The following is a 19,457-nucleotide window of genomic DNA, read 5'->3' as shown; positions in this document are numbered from 1 at the left end:
GTCCCAATAGGATGCGAGCAACGGATCAAAAGTTACAGCCGAAAAACCGAAGATTTTCGTCGTCATTTCTCCCCTGTTGGTCTGACGCTTTTTTTCTTGTGTTTTCTGAGTTCCTGGGGGTCGATTTACTCTAGAAATGGTCATACAAATAGATTCCAAGACGAAAAGTTTCCAGCTCCAAAAATGACCAAGAAAGTAAGGCTAACCCCTTTGGATTTTTTGCGAAAATTTCGACGATTCGGAAAAGTGCTGCGATAAATTCTTTAGGGCACTATTCCGACGTAATTTTGCAAGAGGAATCGATTGAGCGCAGTCCCAATAGGCTGCGAGCAACGGATCAAAAGTTACAGCCGAAAAACCGAAGATTTTCGTCGTCATTTCTCCCCTGTTGATCTGACGCTCTTTTTCTTGTGTTTTCTGAGTTCCTGAGGGTCGATTTACTCTAGAAATGGTCATACAAATCGATTCCAAGACGAAAAGTTTCCAGCTCCAAAAATGTCCAAAAAAGTAAGGCTAACCCCTTTGGATTTTTTGCGAAAATTTCGACGATTCCGAAAAGTGCTGCGATAAATTCTTTAGGGCACTATCCCGACGTAATTTTGCAAGAGGAATCGATTGAGCGCAGTCCCAATAGGCTGCGAGCAACGGATCAAAAGTTACAGCCGAAAAACCGAAGATTTTCGTCGTCATTTCTCCCCTGTTGGTCTGACGCTTTTTTTCTTGTGTTTTCTGAGTTCCTGGGGGTCGATTTACTCTAGGAATGGTCATACAAATCGATTCCAAGACGAAAAGTTTCCAGCTCCAAAAATGACCAAAAAAGTAAGGCTAACCCCTTTGGATTTTTTGCGAAAATTTCGACGATTCGGAAAAGTGCTGCGATAAATTCTTGAAGGCACTATTTCGACGTAATTTTGCAAGAGGAATCGATTGAGCGCAGTCCCAATAGGCTGCGAGCAACGGATCAAAAGTTACAGCCGAAAAACCGAAGATTTTCGTCGTCATTTCTCCCCTGTTGGTCTGACGCTTTTTTTCTTGTGTTTTCCGAGTTCCTGGGGGTCGATTTACTCTAGAAATGGTCATACAAATAGATTCCAAGACGAAAAGTTTCCAGCTCCAAAAATGACCGAAAAAGTAAGGCTAACCCCTTTGGATTTTTTGCGAAAATTTCGACGATTCGGAAAAGTGCTGCGATAAATTCTTTAGGGCACTATTCTGACGTAATTTTGCAAGAGGAATTGACTGAGCGCAGTCCCAATAGGCTGCGAGCACCGGATCAAAAGTTACGGCCGAAAAACCGAAGATTTTCGTCGTCATTTCTCCCCTGTTGGTCTGACGCTCTTTTTCTTGTTTTTTCCGAGTTCCTGGGGGTCGATTTACTCTAGAAATGGTCATACAAATGGATTCCAAGATGAAAAGTTTCCAGCTCCAAAAATGACCAAAAAAGTAAGGCTAACCCCTTTGGATTTTTTGCAAAAATTTCGACGATTCGGAAAAGTGCTGCGATAATTTCTTTAGGGCACTATTCTGACGTAATTTTGCAAGAGGAATTGACTGAGCGCAGTCCCAATAGGCTGCGAGCACCGGATCAAAAGTTACAGCCGAAAAACCGAAGATTTTCGTCGTCATTTCTCCCCTGTTGGTCTGACGCTCTTTTTCTTGTTTTTTCCGAGTTCCTGGGGGTCGATTTACTCTAGAAATGGTCATACAAATAGATTCCAAGACGAAAAGTTTCCAGCTCCAAAAATGACCAAAAAAGTAAGGCTAACCCCTTTGGATTTTTTCGCGAAAATTTCGACGATTTGGAAAAGTGCTGCGATGAATTCTTTAGGGCACTATTCCGACGTAATTTTGCAAGAGGAATCGATTGAGCGCAGTCCCAATAGGCTGCGAGCAACGGATCAAAAGTTACAGCCGAAAAACCGAAGATTTTCGTCGTCATTTCTCCCCTGTTGGTCTGACGCTCTTTTTCTTGTGTTTTCTACGTTCCTGGGGGTCGATTTACTCTAGAAATGGTCATACAAATCGATTTTAAGACGAAAAGTTTCCAGCTCCAAAAATGACCAAAAAAGTAAGGCTAACCCCTTTGGATATTTTGCGAAAATTTCGACGATTCGGAAAAGTGCTGCTATAAATTCTTTAGGGCACTATTCCGACGTAATTTTGCAAGAGGAATAGATTGAGCGCAGTCCCAATAGGCTGCGAGCAACGGATCAAAAGTTACAGCCGAAAAACCGAAGATTTTCGTCGTCATTTCTCCCCTGTTGGTCTGACGCTCTTTTTCTTGTGTTTTCTGAGTTCCTGGGGGTCGATTCACTCTAGAAATGGTCATACAAATCGATTCCAAGACAAAAAGTTTCCAGCTCCAAAAACGACCAAAAAAGTAAGGCTAACCCCTTTGGATTTTTTGCGAAAATTTCGACGATTCGGAAAAGTGCTGCGATAAATTCTTTAGGGCACTATCCCGACGTAATTTTGCAAGAGGAATCGATTGAGCGCAGTCCCAATAGGCTGCGAGCAACGGATCAAAAGTTACAGCCGAAAAACCGAAGATTTTCGTCGTCATTTCTCCCCTGTTGGTCTGACGCTTTTTTTCTTGTGTTTTCCGAGTTCCTGGGGGTCGATTTACTCTAGAAATGGTCATACAAATAGATTCCAAGACGAAAAGTTTCCAGCTCCAAAAATGACCAAAAAAGTAAGGCTAACCCCTTTGGATTTTTTGCGAAAATTTCGACGATTCGGAAAAGTGCTGCGATAAATTCTTTAGGGCACTATTTTGACGTAATTTTGCAAGAGGAATTGACTGAGCGCAGTCCCAATAGGCTGCGAGCAACGGATCAAAAGTTACAGCCGGTAAACCGAAGATATTCGTCGTCATTTCTCCCCTGTTGGTCTGACGCTCTTTTTCCTGTGTTTTTCGAGTTCCTGGGGGTCGATTAACTCTAGAAATGGTCATACAAATAGATTCCAAGACGAAAAGTTTCCAGCTCCAAAAATGACCAAAAAAGTAAGGCTAACCCCTTTGGATTTTTTGCGAAAATTTCGACGATTCGGAAAAGTGCTGCGATAAATTCTTTAGGGCACTATTCCGACGTAATTTTGCAAGAGGAATCGATTGAGCGCAGTCCCAATAGGCTGCGAGCAACGGATCAAAAGTTACAGCCGAAAAACCGAAGATATTCGTCGTCATTTCTCCCCTGTTGGTCTGACGCTCTTTTTCTTGTGTTTTCTGAGTTCCTGGGGGTCGATTCACTCTAGAAATGGTCATACAAATCGATTCCAAGACAAAAAGTTTCCAGCTCCAAAAACGACCAAAAAAGTAAGGCTAACCCCTTTGGTTTTTTTGCGAAAATTTCGACGATTCGGAAAAGTGCTGCGATAAATTCTTTAGGGCACTATCCCGACGTAATTTTGCAAGAGGAATCGATTGAGCGCAGTCCCAATAGGATGCGAGCAACGGATCAAAAGTTACAGCCGAAAAACCGAAGATTTTCGTCGTCATTTCTCCCCTGTGGGTCTGACGCTTTTTTTCTTGTGTTTTCTGAGTTCCTGGGGGTCGATTTACTCTAGAAATGGTCATACAAATAGATTCCAAGACGAAAAGTTTCCAGCTCCAAAAATGACCAAGAAAGTAAGGCTAACCCCTTTGGATTTTTTGCGAAAATTTCGACGATTCGGAAAAGTGCTGCGATAAATTCTTTAGGGCACTATTCCGACGTAATTTTGCAAGAGGAATCGATTGAGCGCAGTCCCAATAGGCTGCGAGCAACGGATCAAAAGTTACAGCCGAAAAACCGAAGATTTTCGTCGTCATTTCTCCCCTGTTGATCTGACGCTCTTTTTCTTGTGTTTTCTGAGTTCCTGAGGGTCGATTCACTCTAGAAATGGTCATACAAATCGATTCCAAGACGAAAAGTTTCCAGCTCCAAAAATGTCCAAAAAAGTAAGGCTAACCCCTTTGGATTTTTTGCGAAAATTTCGACGATTCCGAAAAGTGCTGCGATAAATTCTTTAGGGCACTATCCCGACGTAATTTTGCAAGAGGAATCGATTGAGCGCAGTCCCAATAGGCTGCGAGCAACGGATCAAAAGTTACAGCCGAAAAACCGAAGATTTTCGTCGTCATTTCTCCCCTGTTGGTCTGACGCTCTTTTTCTTGGGTTTTCTGAGTTCCTGGGGGTCGATTTACTCTAGAAATGGTCATACAAATCGATTCCAAGACGAAAAGTTTCCAGCTCCAAAAATGACCAAAAAAGTAAGGCTAACCCCTTTGGATTTTTTGCGAAAATTTCGACGATTCGGAAAAGTGCTGCGATAAATTCTTTAGGGCACTATTCTGACGTAATTTTGCAAGAGGAATTGACTGAGCGCAGTCCCAATAGGCTGCGAGCACCGGATCAAAAGGTACGGCCGAAAAACCGAAGATTTTCGTCGTCATTTCTCCCCTGTTGGTCTGACGCTCTTTTTCTTGTTTTTTCCGAGTTCCTGGGGGTCGATTTACTCTAGAAATGGTCATACAAATAGATTCCAAGACGAAAAGTTTCCAGCTCCAAAAATGACCAAGAAAGTAAGGCTAACCCCTTTGGATTTTTTGCGAAAATTTCGACGATTCGGAAAAGTGCTGCGATAAATTCTTTAGGGCACTATTCCGACGTAATTTTGCAAGAGGAATCGATTGAGCGCAGTCCCAATAGGCTGCGAGCAACGGATCAAAAGTTACAGCCGAAAAACCGAAGATTTTCGTCGTCATTTCTCCCCTGTTGATCTGACGCTCTTTTTCTTGTGTTTTCTGAGTTCCTGAGGGTCGATTCACTCTAGAAATGGTCATACAAATCGATTCCAAGACGAAAAGTTTCCAGCTCCAAAAATGTCCAAAAAAGTAAGGCTAACCCCTTTGGATTTTTTGCGAAAATTTCGACGATTCCGAAAAGTGCTGCGATAAATTCTTTAGGGCACTATTCCGACGTAATTTTGCAAGAGGAATCGATTGAGCGCAGTCCCAATAGGCTGCGAGCAACGGATCAAAAGTTACAGCCGAAAAACCGAAGATTTTCGTCGTCATTTCTCCCCTGTTGGTCTGACGCTTTTTTTCTTGTGTTTTCTGAGTTCCTGGGGGTCGATTTACTCTAGAAATGGTCATACAAATAGATTCCAAGACGAAAAGTTTCCAGCTCCAAAAATGACCAAGAAAGTAAGGCTAACCCCTTTGGATTTTTTGCGAAAATTTCGACGATTCGGAAAAGTGCTGTGATAAATTCTTTAGGGCACTATTCCGACGTAAGTTTGCAAGAGGAATCGATTGAGCGCAGTCCCAATAGGCTGCGAGCAACGGATCAAAAGTTACAGCCGAAAAACCGAAGATTTTCGTCGTCATTTCTCCCCTGTTGATCTGACGCTCTTTTTCTTGTGTTTTCTGAGTTCCTGAGGGTCGATTCACTCTAGAAATGGTCATACAAATCGATTCCAAGACGAAAAGTTTCCAGCTCCAAAAATGTCCAAAAAAGTAAGGCTAACCCCTTTGGATTTTTTGCGAAAATTTCGACGATTCCGAAAAGTGCTGCGATAAATTCTTTAGGGCACTATCCCGACGTAATTTTGCAAGAGGAATCGATTGAGCGCAGTCCCAATAGGCTGCGAGCAACGGATCAAAAGTTACAGCCGAAAAACCGAAGATTTTCGTCGTCATTTCTCCCCTGTTGGTCTGACGCTTTTTTTCTTGTGTTTTCTGAGTTCCTGGGGGTCGATTTACTCTGGGAATGGTCATACAAATCGATTCCAAGACGAAAAGTTTCCAGCTCCAAAAATGACCAAAAAAGTAAGGCTAACCCCTTTGGATTTTTTGCGAAAATTTCGACGATTCGGAAAAGTGCTGCGATAAATTCTTGAAGGCACTATTTCGACGTAATTTTGCAAGAGGAATCGATTGAGCGCAGTCCCAATAGGCTGCGAGCAACGGATCAAAAGTTACAGCCGAAAAACCGAAGATTTTCGTCGTCATTTCTCCCCTGTTGGTCTGACGCTCTTTTTCTTGGGTTTTCTGAGTTCCTGGGGGTCGATTTACTCTAGAAATGGTCATACAAATCGATTCCATGACGAAAAGTTTCCAGCTCCAAAAATGACCAAAAAAGTAAGGCTAACCCCTTTGGATTTTCTGCGAAAATTTCGACGATTCGGAAAAGTGCTGCGATAAATTCTTGAAGGCACTATTTCGACGTAATTTTGCAAGAGGAATCGATTGAGCGCAGTCCCAATAGGCTGCGAGCAACGGATCAAAAGTTACAGCCGAAAAACCGAAGATTTTCGTCGTCATTTCTCCCCTGTTGGTCTGACGCTCTTTTTCTTGGGTTTTCTGAGTTCCTGGGGGTCGATTTACTCTAGAAATGGTCATACAAATCGATTCCAAGACGAAAAGTTTCCAGCTCCAAAAATGACCAAAAAAGTAAGGCTAACCCCTTTGGATTTTTTGCGAAAATTTCGACGATTCGGAAAAGTGCTGCGATAAATTCTTTAGGGCACTATTCTGACGTAATTTTGCAAGAGGAATTGACTGAGCGCAGTCCCAATAGGCTGCGAGCACCGGATCAAAAGTTACGGCCGAAAAACCGAAGATTTTCGTCGTCATTTCTCCCCTGTTGGTCTGACGCTCTTTTTCTTGTTTTTTCCGAGTTCCTGGGGGTCGATTTACTCTAGAAATGGTCATACAAATCGATTCCAAGACGAAAAGTTTCCAGCTCCAAAAATGACCAAAAAAGTAAGGCTAACCCCTTTGGATTTTTTGCGAAAATTTCGACGATTCGGAAAAGTGCTGCGATAAATTCTTTAGGGCACTATTCTGACGTAATTTTGCAAGAGGAATTGACTGAGCGCAGTCCCAATAGGCTGCGAGCACCGGATCAAAAGGTACGGCCGAAAAACCGAAGATTTTCGTCGTCATTTCTCCCCTGTTGGTCTGACGCTCTTTTTCTTGTTTTTTCCGAGTTCCTGGGGGTCGATTTACTCTAGAAATGGTCATACAAATAGATTCCAAGACGAAAAGTTTCCAGCTCCAAAAATGACCAAGAAAGTAAGGCTAACCCCTTTGGATTTTTTGCGAAAATTTCGACGATTCGGAAAAGTGCTGCGATAAATTCTTTAGGGCACTATTCCGACGTAATTTTGCAAGAGGAATCGATTGAGCGCAGTCCCAATAGGCTGCGAGCAACGGATCAAAAGTTACAGCCGAAAAACCGAAGATTTTCGTCGTCATTTCTCCCCTGTTGATCTGACGCTCTTTTTCTTGTGTTTTCTGAGTTCCTGAGGGTCGATTCACTCTAGAAATGGTCATACAAATCGATTCCAAGACGAAAAGTTTCCAGCTCCAAAAATGTCCAAAAAAGTAAGGCTAACCCCTTTGGATTTTTTGCGAAAATTTCGACGATTCCGAAAAGTGCTGCGATAAATTCTTTAGGGCACTATTCCGACGTAATTTTGCAAGAGGAATCGATTGAGCGCAGTCCCAATAGGCTGCGAGCAACGGATCAAAAGTTACAGCCGAAAAACCGAAGATTTTCGTCGTCATTTCTCCCCTGTTGGTCTGACGCTTTTTTTCTTGTGTTTTCTGAGTTCCTGGGGGTCGATTTACTCTAGAAATGGTCATACAAATAGATTCCAAGACGAAAAGTTTCCAGCTCCAAAAATGACCAAGAAAGTAAGGCTAACCCCTTTGGATTTTTTGCGAAAATTTCGACGATTCGGAAAAGTGCTGTGATAAATTCTTTAGGGCACTATTCCGACGTAAGTTTGCAAGAGGAATCGATTGAGCGCAGTCCCAATAGGCTGCGAGCAACGGATCAAAAGTTACAGCCGAAAAACCGAAGATTTTCGTCGTCATTTCTCCCCTGTTGATCTGACGCTCTTTTTCTTGTGTTTTCTGAGTTCCTGAGGGTCGATTCACTCTAGAAATGGTCATACAAATCGATTCCAAGACGAAAAGTTTCCAGCTCCAAAAATGTCCAAAAAAGTAAGGCTAACCCCTTTGGATTTTTTGCGAAAATTTCGACGATTCCGAAAAGTGCTGCGATAAATTCTTTAGGGCACTATCCCGACGTAATTTTGCAAGAGGAATCGATTGAGCGCAGTCCCAATAGGCTGCGAGCAACGGATCAAAAGTTACAGCCGAAAAACCGAAGATTTTCGTCGTCATTTCTCCCCTGTTGGTCTGACGCTTTTTTTCTTGTGTTTTCTGAGTTCCTGGGGGTCGATTTACTCTGGGAATGGTCATACAAATCGATTCCAAGACGAAAAGTTTCCAGCTCCAAAAATGACCAAAAAAGTAAGGCTAACCCCTTTGGATTTTTTGCGAAAATTTCGACGATTCGGAAAAGTGCTGCGATAAATTCTTGAAGGCACTATTTCGACGTAATTTTGCAAGAGGAATCGATTGAGCGCAGTCCCAATAGGCTGCGAGCAACGGATCAAAAGTTACAGCCGAAAAACCGAAGATTTTCGTCGTCATTTCTCCCCTGTTGGTCTGACGCTCTTTTTCTTGGGTTTTCTGAGTTCCTGGGGGTCGATTTACTCTAGAAATGGTCATACAAATCGATTCCAAGACGAAAAGTTTCCAGCTCCAAAAATGACCAAAAAAGTAAGGCTAACCCCTTTGGATTTTTTGCGAAAATTTCGACGATTCGGAAAAGTGCTGCGATAAATTCTTTAGGGCACTATTCTGACGTAATTTTGCAAGAGGAATTGACTGAGCGCAGTCCCAATAGGCTGCGAGCACCGGATCAAAAGTTACGGCCGAAAAACCGAAGATTTTCGTCGTCATTTCTCCCCTGTTGGTCTGACGCTCTTTTTCTTGTTTTTTCCGAGTTCCTGGGGGTCGATTTACTCTAGAAATGGTCATACAAATAGATTCCAAGACGAAAAGTTTCCAGCTCCAAAAATGACCAAGAAAGTAAGGCTAACCCCTTTGGATTTTTTGCGAAAATTTCGACGATTCGGAAAAGTGCTGCGATAAATTCTTTAGGGCACTATTCCGACGTAATTTTGCGAGAGGAATCGATTGAGCGCAGTCCCAATAGGCTGCGAGCAACGGATCAAAAGTTACAGCCGAAAAACCGAAGATTTTCGTCGTCATTTCTCCCCTGTTGATCTGACGCTCTTTTTCTTGTGTTTTCTGAGTTCCTGAGGATCGATTCACTCTAGAAATGGTCATACAAATCGATTCCAAGACGAAAAGTTTCCAGCTCCAAAAATGTCCAAAAAAGTAAGGCTAACCCCTTTGGATTTTTTGCGAAAATTTCGACGATTCCGAAAAGTGCTGCGATAAATTCTTTAGGGCACTATCCCGACGTAATTTTGCAAGAGGAATCGATTGAGCGCAGTCCCAATAGGCTGCGAGCAACGGATCAAAAGTTACAGCCGAAAAACCGAAGATTTTCGTCGTCATTTCTCCCCTGTTGGTCTGACGCTTTTTTTCTTGTGTTTTCTGAGTTCCTGGGGGTCGATTTACTCTAGGAATGGTCATACAAATCGATTCCATGACGAAAAGTTTCCAGCTCCAAAAATGACCAAAAAAGTAAGGCTAACCCCTTTGGATTTTCTGCGAAAATTTCGACGATTCGGAAAAGTGCTGCGATAAATTCTTGAAGGCACTATTTTGACGTAATTTTGCAAGAGGAATCGATTGAGCGCAGTCCCAATAGGCTGCGAGCAACGGATCAAAAGTTACAGCCGAAAAACCGAAGATTTTCGTCGTCATTTCTCCCCTGTTGGTCTGACGCTCTTTTTCTTGGGTTTTCTGAGTTCCTGGGGGTCGATTTACTCTAGAAATGGTCATACAAATCGATTCCAAGACGAAAAGTTTCCAGCTCCAAAAATGACCAAAAAAGTAAGGCTAACCCCTTTGGATTTTTTGCGAAAATTTCGACGATTCGGAAAAGTGCTGCGATAAATTCTTTAGGGCACTATTCTGACGTAATTTTGCAAGAGGAATTGACTGAGCGCAGTCCCAATAGGCTGCGAGCACCGGATCAAAAGTTACGGCCGAAAAACCGAAGATTTTCGTCGTCATTTCTCCCCTGTTGGTCTGACGCTCTTTTTCTTGTTTTTTCCGAGTTCCTGGGGGTCGATTTACTCTAGAAATGGTCATACAAATCGATTCCAAGATGAAAAGTTTTCAGCTCCAAAAATGACCAAAAAAGTAAGGCTAACCCCTTTGGATTTTTTGCGAAAATTTCGACGATTCGGAAAAGTGCTGCGATAAATTCTTTAGGGCACTATTCTGACGTAATTTTGCAAGAGGAATAGATTGAGCGCAGTCCCAATAGGCTGCGAGCAACGGATCAAAAGTTACAGCCGAAAAACCGAAGATTTTCGTCGTCATTTCTCCCCTGTTGGTCTGACGCTCTTTTTCTTGTGTTTTCTGAGTTCCTGGGGGTCGATTCACTCTAGAAATGGTCATACAAATCGATTCCAAGACAAAAAGTTTCCAGCTCCAAAAACGACCAAAAAAGTAAGGCTAACCCCTTTGGATTTTTTGCGAAAATTTCGACGATTCGGAAAAGTGCTGCGATGAATTCTTTAGGGCACTATCCCGACGTAATTTTGCAAGAGGAATCGATTGAGCGCAGTCCCAATAGGCTGCGAGCAACGGATCAAAAGTTACAGCCGAAAAACCGAAGATTTTCGTCGTCATTTCTCCCCTGTTGGTCTGACGCTTTTTTTCTTGTGTTTTCCGAGTTCCTGGGGGTCGATTTACTCTAGAAATGGTCATACAAATAGATTCCAAGACGAAAAGTTTCCAGCTCCAAAAATGACCAAAAAAGTAAGGCTAACCCCTTTGGATTTTTTGCGAAAATTTCGACGATTCGGAAAAGTGCTGCGATAAATTCTTTAGGGCACTATTTTGACGTAATTTTGCAAGAGGAATTGACTGAGCGCAGTCCCAATAGGCTGCGAGCAACGGATCAAAAGTGACAGCCGGTAAACCGAAGATATTCGTCGTCATTTCTCCCCTGTTGGTCTGACGCTCTTTTTCTTGTGTTTTCCGAGTTCCTGGGGGTCGATTTACTCTAGAAATGGTCATACAAATAGATTCCAAGACGAAAAGTTTCCAGCTCCAAAAATGACCAAAAAAGTAAGGCTAACCCCTTTGGATTTTTTGCGAAAATTTCGACGATTCGGAAAAGTGCTGCGATAAATTCTTTAGGGCACTATTCCGACGTAATTTTGCAAGAGGAATTGACTGAGCGCAGTCCCAATAGGCTGCGAGCAACGGATCAAAAGTGACAGCCGGTAAACCGAAGATATTCGTCGTCATTTCTCCCCTGTTGGTCTGACGCTCTTTTTCTTGTGTTTTCCGAGTTCCTGGGGGTCGATTTACTCTAGAAATGGTCATACAAATAGATTCCAAGACGAAAAGTTTCCAGCTCCAAAAATGACCAAAAAAGTAAGGCTAACCCCTTTGGATTTTTTGCGAAAATTTCGACGATTCGGAAAAGTGCTGCGATAAATTCTTTAGGGCACTATTCCGACGTAATTCTGCAAGAGGAATCGATTGAGCGCAGTCCCAATAGGCTGCGAGCAACGGATCAAAAGTTACAGCCGAAAAACCGAAGATTTTCGTCGTCATTTCTCCCCTGTTGGTCTGACGCTCTTTTTCTTGTGTTTTCTGAGTTCCTGGGGGTCGATCTACTCTAGAAATGGTCATACAAATAGATTCCAAGACGAAAAGTTTCCAGCTCCAAAAATGACCAAAAAAGTAAGGCTAACCCCTTTGGATTTTTTGCGAAAATTTCGACGATTCGGAAAAGTGCTGCGATAAATTCTTGAGGGCACTATTTCGACGTAATTTTGCAAGAGGAATCGATTGAGCGCAGTCCCAATAGGCTGCGAGCAACGGATCAAAAGTTACAGCCGAAAAACCGAAGATTTTCGTCGTCATTTCTCCCCTGTTGGTCTGACGCTCTTTTTCTTGTGTTTTCTGAGTTCCTGGGGGTCGATCTACTCTAGAAATGGTCATACAAATAGATTCCAAGACGAAAAGTTTCCAGCTCCAAAAATGACCAAAAAAGTAAGGCTAACCCCTTTGGATTTTTTGCGAAAATTTCGACGATTCGGAAAAGTGCTGCGATAAATTCTTGAGGGCACTATTTCGACGTAATTTTGCAAGAGGAATCGATTGAGCGCAGTCCCAATAGGCTGCGAGCAACGGATCAAAAGTTACAGCCGAAAAACCGAAGATTTTCGTCGTCATTTCTCCCCTGTTGGTCTGACGCTCTTTTTCTTGTGTTTTCTGAGTTCCTGAGGGTCGATTTACTCTAGAAATGGTCATACAAATCGATTCCAAGACGAAAAGTTTCCAGCTCCAAAAATGACCAAAAAAGTAAGGCTAACCCCTTTGGATTTTTCGCGAAAATTTCGACGATTCCGAAAAGTGCTGCGATAAATTCTTTAGGACACTATCCCGACGTAATTTTGCAAGAGGAATCGATTGAGCGCAGTCCCAATAGGCTGCGAGCAACGGATCAAAAGTTACAGCCGAAAAACCGAAGATTTTCGTCGTCATTTCTCCCCTGTTGGTCTGACGCTTTTTTTCTTGTGTTTTCTGAGTTCCTGGGGGTCGATTTACTCTAGAAATGGTCATACAAATCGATTCCAAGACGAAAAGTTTCCAGCTCCAAAAATGACCAAAAAAGTAAGGCTAACCCCTTTGGATTTTTTGCGAAAATTTCGACGATTCGGAAAAGTGCTGCGATAAATTCTTTCGGGCACTATTCCGACGTGATTTTGCAAGAGGAATCGATTGAGCGCAGTCCCAATAGGCTGCGAGCAACGGATCAAAAGTTACAGCCGAAAAACCGAAGATTTTCGTCGTCATTTCTCCCCTGTTGGTCTGACGCTCTTTTTCTTGTGTTTTCTGAGTTCCTGGGGGTCGATTTACTCTAGAAATGGTCATACAAATAGATTCCAAGACGAAAAGTTTCCAGCTCCAAAAATGACCAAAAAAGTAAGGCTAACCCCTTTGGATTTTTTGCGAAAATTTCGACGATTCGGAAAAGTGCTGCGATAAATTCTTTAGGGCACTATTCCGACGTAATTTTGCAAGAGGAATCGATTGAGCGCAGTCCCAATAGGCTGCGAGCAACGGATCAAAAGTTACAGCCGAAAAACCGAAGATATTTGTCGTCATTTCTCCCCTGTTGGTCTGACGCTCTTTTTCTTGTGTTTTCTGAGTTCCTGGGGGTCGATCTACTCTAGAAATGGTCATACAAATAGATTCCAAGACGAAAAGTTTCCAGCTCCAAAAATGACCAAAAAAGTAAGGCTAACCCCTTTGGATTTTTTGCGAAAATTTCGACGATTCGGAAAAGTGCTGCGATAAATTCTTGAGGGCACTATTTCGACGTAATTTTGCAAGAGGAATCGATTGAGCGCAGTCCCAATAGGCTGCGAGCAACGGATCAAAAGTTACAGCCGAAAAACCGAAGATTTTCGTCGTCATTTCTCCCCTGTTGGTCTGACGCTCTTTTTCTTGTGTTTTCTGAGTTCCTGAGGGTCGATTTACTCTAGAAATGGTCATACAAATCGATTCCAAGACGAAAAGTTTCCAGCTCCAAAAATGTCCAAAAAAGTAAGGCTAACCCCTTTGGATTTTTCGCGAAAATTTCGACGATTCCGAAAAGTGCTGCGATAAATTCTTTAGGACACTATCCCGACGTAATTTTGCAAGAGGAATCGATTGAGCGCAGTCCCAATAGGCTGCGAGCAACGGATCAAAAGTTACAGCCGAAAAACCGAAGATTTTCGTCGTCATTTCTCCCCTGTTGGTCTGACGCTTTTTTTCTTGTGTTTTCTGAGTTCCTGGGGGTCGATTTACTCTAGAAATGGTCATACAAATCGATTCCAAGACGAAAAGTTTCCAGCTCCAAAAATGACCAAAAAAGTAAGGCTAACCCCTTTGGATTTTTTGCGAAAATTTCGACGATTCGGAAAAGTGCTGCGATAAATTCTTTCGGGCACTATTCCGACGTGATTTTGCAAGAGGAATCGATTGAGCGCAGTCCCAATAGGCTGCGAGCAACGGATCAAAAGTTACAGCCGAAAAACCGAAGATTTTCGTCGTCATTTCTCCCCTGTTGGTCTGACGCTCTTTTTCTTGTGTTTTCTGAGTTCCTGGGGGTCGATTTACTCTAGAAATGGTCATACAAATCGATTCCAAGACGAAAAGTTTCCAGCTCCAAAAATGACCAAAAAAGTAAGGCTAACCCCTTTGGATTTTTTGCGAAAATTTCGACGATTCGGAAAAGTGCTGCGATAAATTCTTTAGGGCACTATTTTGACGTAATTTTGCAAGAGGAATTGACTGAGCGCAGTCCCAATAGGCTGCGAGCAACGGATCAAAAGTTACAGCCGGTAAACCGAAGATATTCGTCGTCATTTCTCCCCTGTTGGTCTGACGCTCTTTTTCTTGTGTTTTCTGAGTTCCTGGGGGTCGATCTACTCTAGAAATGGTCATACAAATAGATTCCAAGACGAAAAGTTTCCAGCTCCAAAAATGACCAAAAAAGTAAGGCTAACCCCTTCGGATTTTTTGCGAAAATATCGACGATTCGGAAAAGTGCTGCGATCAATTCTTTCGGGCACTATTCCGACGTAATTTTGCAAGAGGAATCGATTGAGCGCAGTCCCAATAGGCTGCGAGCAACGGATCAAAAGTTACAGCCGAAAAACCGAAGATTTTTGTCGTCATTTCTCCCCTGTTGGTCTGACGCTCTTTTTCTTGTGTTTTCTGAGTTCCTGGGGGTCGATTTACTCTAGAAATGGTCATACAAATCGATTCCAAGACGAAAAGTTTCCAGCTTCAAAAATGACCAAAAAAGTAAGGCTAACCTTACCTCGTTTTTTGGCTGCTAAAAAGCAGAGAGGGTCGTTGCGCACTCTTGACCTACCAGTAATTCCCCTGGGTACCATTTCCACTATCCACGTTCATGAGGCCCTTCCTCGCGAGACTCATAAGCTGTTAGTTTCAGCCAAGGCCGTCGCGAAGTCTCGTGGCTTCAAGTACGTCTGGCACAGAGAGGGTGCTATTCTGATCAGGAGGTCTGACGGTGCACATATCCACCGTATCTCTTCGCCGGAGGCACTTGCCGCCTTTGAGGCAAGATTTCCGGCTACTGTCTCCACGTCCGTTTCGGTTGCTCCGGCTATTTCAGCCGACACTCGCAGGACATCCGAAACTCCCTGACGGCTGCTTTCGCCACTCGCCACTAGAAGTTTCTCTGCCGGCTAATTTTCGTTTTCGTCTCCTCTCTTGACAAGCTTGCTGCCTTCGAGCACACAATTCATAAGCATCTCTTTCGGACTGGAGAGCATCCTCTCTTTTCTTTCTTTTCTTTTCTTTCTTTTCTTTTCTTTTCTTTCTTTATTTTCTTTTCTTTCTTTATTTTTCTTCTTTCCTAGTTAGAATGGACACTACGTGCCTCTAGTTTCTGCTTTCATTTTCTTCAGGCGTCTCGTTCCGTATTGTGAAGATGTCTACGGGCCTCGTCCGTTTCTTTGATCTTGGTTCTTTTGCATTCCTTTTTGCATGCCTTTCTGAATGTACCGGTTCGAGATGGCTGTACTCGTATCTTTAGTTTTAGTTTTAGTTTTAGTTTTAGCCCTAGCCTTAATTCGGACTATAGTTTTAATGTAATCGTATAAGTTTCTGCTTATACTCTCTTTGTGACACTTTTTGTTTCTCCGTAACTACGAGTTTTCCAATATTGTTATGGAAATATCAATAAATACCTTCAACCTTCAACCCCTTTGGATTCTTTGCGAAAATTTCGACGATTCGAAAAAGTCCTGCGATAAATTCTTCAGGGCACTATTCCGACGTAATTTTTCAAGAGGAATCGATTGAGCGCAGTCCCAATAGGCTGCGAGCAACGGATCAAAAGTTACAGCCGAAAAACCGAAGATTTTCGTCGTCATTTCTCCCCTGTTGGTCTGACGCTCTTTTTCTTGTGTTTCCTGAGTTCCTGGGGGTCGATTTACTCTAGAAATGGTCATACAAATCGATTCCAAGACGAAAAGTTTCCAGCTCCAAAAATGACCAAAAAAGTAAGGCTAACCCCTTTGGATTTTTTGCGAAAATTTCGACGATTCGAAAAAGTGCTGCGATAAATTCTTCAGGGCACTATTCCGACGTAATTTTGCAAGAGGAATCGATTGAGCGCAGTCCCAATAGGCTGCGAGCAACGGATCAAAACTTACAGCCGAAAAACCGAAGATTTTCGTCGTCATTTCTCCCCTGTTGGTCTGACGCTCTTTTTCTTGTGTTTTCTGAGTTCCTGGGGGTCGATTTACTTTAGAAATGGTCATACAAATCGATTCCAAGACAAAAAGTTTCCAGCTCCAAAAATGACCAAAAAAGTAAGGCTAACCCCTTCGAATTTTTTGTGAAAATTTTAACTAGTTGGAAAAAAACTAAAGGCCGTTCTTGGATGTTCTTTGCTGACGTAATTCAGCGAGTGAAATCGATTCAACGCAGTCTTGATACGCTGCGAGCAACGCTTGAAAAGTTACAGACAAAAAACGAACTGTTTTCTTTCTTACACCTTTGATATTGGTCCTATGCTATTTTGGTTCAGTCCTTAGTATTCTTGGCGGTCCAATCAGTCAAATAGGTTCATACACATCAATTCAAGACGAAAGATTTCTGGACTAAAAAAAGCAAGGCTAGCCCCTTCCGAGTTTTGGTGAAAAGTCTGACGCACTTGAGAAATGCTGGAATCTATTTTTGATGCACCCTATTCATGTAAATTTGCAAGAGTTACCGATTGCACGCAGGTTCTACTCGTTGCAAACAACGGATTCGTAATCATGTCTGGAAAACGTGAAATGTGTCAGTATTTCCTTACCTCAGTTGTTGGTCATAGAATGGTTTCAATGATTTTCTCGCAATCATGGGGGCTAAATTAATGGAGCCAGGGAAGTAGAAGAAAACGAATATTAGCGCATTAGGTATGTATAGTCAATACTAAAGTCTCTCTTAAACCTTATACGCCTATGTGGCTACATTTGATCATGGAGCTGTTTCCTTCATCATCCATCCAAAGGCCAAAATCTGGCTGAAAACACTTGAGAGACTTGGTGGATTTTGTATTTTGGAATAGTGCAAATCTGTTGAGTAGTTGGGCCAAAAGTGGCACAAATGAAAGTACTACAGGGCGTAGGTATAAAAGATCGAGTCATATCACTCTTCTTCGTTACGTTCAAGCAGGCTCAAAAATGTCACATATATAACTTACTATGTAAATAATCTATGCCTTCGTTTTGCATATCTTCCTCTAAGTGTTATTTCATTTATATCAAGTGCCGATTGGAAAATAGTGTATAATGCAGCGTATTCAACAATTAGACAAATTTTAATAACTTTAAACTTTGATTCACCTGAAGAAAAATAATTAGTTGTAGACGGAAAAGATTGATTATATCATACGAGTAAAAATAAATCATACTCGTCAACAGCATGTGAATGTTAATAATTATTAAATATTTCATTATTACAAATTGTTCAGATACATTCTTGTAACATAGCAATTAGGTAAATAATACAAATAAATGACCAAGTTATATTCAACAATATTTTAGCACTTCATCTCGAAAAATTCGTTCATGCGGAAATTTAGGTATGGACCCTCCCAATCTAAGTTACAAAGCTTTCATAGCTTATCCACAGATTCTCTCTCTCCCTTTCTCTGCCTAGTTGTTGGTATTGGTTATAATGGTTTGAGGTTTTTTCTTGTACAGAATTATCATGAGTACAATATATCTCAACAACAATTTACCCCAAGTATAATTTGTAAGAATCGAGTAAAACTATACTTTGATGAGCCAGTGGCTTAAAGGACGTGTCCCCAGAGTGCTCAATACATCACAAACCAATGAATCTCATACATACAGGACGCTTGCGCTAGGGTATATATTGAATATACGCTCTCCTTTCTTTTCCATAGTGCCAGAATGCATACACAACCTGCACTCACGCATAACTCTTCATTTTTATTATGGCTAAACTATGTCCACTCATAACAGATATTGCAAAGATTTATAATAGCCAATCGTTTTGTATTTGCATCTGCAATATTAAGCTTAATTCTAAAATTCCTGACTCCAGGCCAAGTTGACACGCTTGCGGGTATGGGCGTTGCAAACTTATCAACTCATCAACAACTAAACAACAATTGGAATTTCAATATCGAAATATAATATACGTACCTATATTCAAATAATTTTGACCAAAACTTAAAATTGGTCTCCACATCGGAGAAGATAAAATTCGAGGAAGGCGCAAAATCAATTGCTTGAATATAAAAATACTCCAAGAAATAATATACCAGAATCAAATCTCCACGCTTTAAAAAATCCGAATTTCGACTGGCTCAACAATTTTAATATTACTTCATTATATGATTTCCTGATCATAAGCATTCAAGTCTGTAGGGGGACAGGTAAGCTAAAAAAACCTTTTACGAAAATCTTCATATTTTATGGATATGTTGTTACCATTAAAATACTAAGTTTCTGAAAATTTCAGATTACAATCCCAATTGGATTACAAGAAAGAAAAAATAAAATAAAATACATGAATTAATTTTATTTCCGAATTGACTTGACCGACGTGTTTGAAACTTTAATATGTTATTGAGGGAGTCGAGAGCTTTTGTATACCCAATGGACTGATTTTTAACTAAATAAAATCATAACAAAAAAAATTATTTTCTCTTAAATTTTTGTTTTTCACTGTATTAAATACTCTTAAAGCAAAATTATGAAACCATCATTTTTACATTCCTTATAGATGCCTCAATAACTTACTTTTTTTGTTTTTAATTTCCTAACAATATGCCGTATTATTGCCAATTATACGGTTATTTTCATGCAATGTATCTACCTGTAATAATACCTACTTATCGTCAAGATATTCGCGAAAGGCATTTTACCCTGCTTATCCCCCTATGATGTTTTTCTCACACCAGTGAGTCATTACAGCTTACATTTTCAATCGTCTCTATTTTTTCCTTTTGTATGAAGTATCAAGGTAATTGTCACTATCGCTTCATTTAAATAGTACCCAAACAATCCAAATATACGGCCCTATCCAAATATACAAAATATTTTTGAAAGTCAATGCTTTTTCATATGTTGTGAACTATTTGAATTGAGTACAAGCATTGTGCAAGTACATCATATGTTTGTATCATTCGAACTTTGCTCTACATAGAGCTGGCTTAATATTATTTCAATCAATCTTTATAATATCACAACATATGTATATGAGTCCTTATATTTGGATCTACGTGACATTGAATTTTAAATACATACATCTGTATACACAAGTGAGATGTAAATATGAGGTACATTTTAAATGTGCGCTAGCCTCGGGTCAAAAGTTTACGGGATACATATAAACTTACAATACTGTTTAA

The sequence above is a fragment of the Diprion similis genome, chromosome 8, assembly GCF_021155765.1.
Source record: "Diprion similis isolate iyDipSimi1 chromosome 8, iyDipSimi1.1, whole genome shotgun sequence".
NCBI classification, from domain to species: Eukaryota; Metazoa; Arthropoda; class Insecta; order Hymenoptera; family Diprionidae; genus Diprion; species Diprion similis.
The sequence above is the reverse complement of the archived record's forward strand: the minus strand, read 5'-3'. Positions refer to the sequence as shown.